A 1595-nucleotide genomic window follows, 5' to 3' on the forward strand; every position below is an offset into this window, starting at 1 on the left:
GCAATGACTTGGTCCAGTAGAGGCCTCTGGCTTCTCTATCAGTACTGGAACCTCCCTTGGACTCCTTTCAGATGTGTCATGGAGGTTCTGTAGGATTTGTAGGCCTGGCTCCTTTGTGTACTCCAGCAATTCATCGGCGGGGAGAGACGTCACAGTGGGCCAGTTCAAAGCCCTGCATCTGGTTCTGAGAGGTATTTGAGCTGGCCAGCCTGCCAGCTCCCCTGCCCTCAGGCTCGTTCACCAGCAACCCACACAATCAGGGCCAGCTCTACTCAGTTGCTCAGATGAGGTGTGGGCGCACTTTCCTGAGTGGGGAAGCCAGTGAGGGACATGGCCAGTTCTCCTACGCTCCTGGACCCCAGGGCCAACTCTCTTGCTCACCATAGATGGTGAGGGACGTGAGGGAGGGAAAAGAGTGTTTCTCTCCCTCATCCACACCACTGCACGGCAGACAAGAAGCAGGAATAACTCTTCTGTGTTCATTCCCTTGGAGCTTGCGCATCCAAGGACAAGCTCTACTATGCTTCCGCGGGTGAGGGGCAGGGGCAGCTCTCCTGTTCTCATGACCCCAGGACCAGGTCTCCTGCTTGCTGCAGGTGGTGAGGGACGAGGGGGAAGGAGGGATCTCTTCTTCATCCACACCACAGTCCCAGATGGGGTTCTTCTAGTTTCCAGCTTGCTCCCAGTCCTGAAAGCCCATCTGCGTCTGCCAGGCTGATAGTTGTCGTAGTTACCCTTTTTCAGGTAATGTTAGACTACTAATCATTCAGATGTTCATAGGTCAGAACACCGAGTGTAGACATAGACTCTCTCCCCTCTGCCACCTGCTGACACACATGTGACACAGCAGCCACACCTGCAATGCCTCTACGGGCAGCACATTGCTGACCTTAATCAATACAGCCCAGATTTAGCGGTAAGTATTGAGTCCACTAGCACAAAGGAAACCAGAACATTTCATGAAAGCAGTGTAAAATATAAACATAAAAAATAACTATTAGACTTAAAATCAGAATTAAACACTCTTTTTTAATTTAATTTTTTTATTTTTTTCATAATTTATTCATTATATATCCCCCATTGAAAGCCCCTCCCTCAGCTCCTCCCAGTCCTACCCTCCCTCCCTCTTCTCCTCTATCCCTTTCCCCTAGGCCACTGAAAAGCAGGGAAAAATAAAAGAATCTAGTTGACTTCCTCTCTGTCCAGGGACTGTTTCTAATTTCCTTTGTTAAAGGAGTGTCAGAGAACTGGCTCTTCAAGGGAGTGTTGGAGATTATGGCTGTCAGGACTTCTTGGGGGCCCATTGAGAAGTTAGGTGTAGGGTTGGGGAAGGTCTACCTCTGAGGTCTTTAGCGTGGACTCTGCAACTTCTAGAAGCAGATAGAATAACTGGCACGTTGGATTTCCCAAGGCCAGTGTTATAAGGTTTTCAGGTTTGGAGATACACTCTTTAAGGTACTGTGTGCGGCAGCTCTAAGGCACCAAACTTCTCCCTGGAAGTTCATGGTCACACCAGGCCCTGACTGTACAGTGGACAGAGCAGTGATAGTGTCTGATCCAGAAGGTTAGGCGGATCATGGACCCTGGACTGTTCC

General features: G+C 49.7%; 1 non-coding gene across 1 annotated transcript; it reads right to left on the reverse strand.

The window, feature by feature from the left end:
• Nucleotides 1-746: 746 nt before the first annotated feature.
• LOC132648838 (small nucleolar RNA SNORA17) lies at nucleotides 747-878 on the reverse strand. Its single transcript, XR_009587239.1, has one exon. It is a non-coding gene; the product is annotated as a small nucleolar RNA SNORA17 (small nucleolar RNA).
• Nucleotides 879-1595: the final 717 nt, after the last annotated feature.

This window comes from Meriones unguiculatus, chromosome 17, assembly GCF_030254825.1.
Source record: "Meriones unguiculatus strain TT.TT164.6M chromosome 17, Bangor_MerUng_6.1, whole genome shotgun sequence".
In the NCBI taxonomy this organism is placed as follows: Eukaryota; Metazoa; Chordata; class Mammalia; order Rodentia; family Muridae; genus Meriones; species Meriones unguiculatus.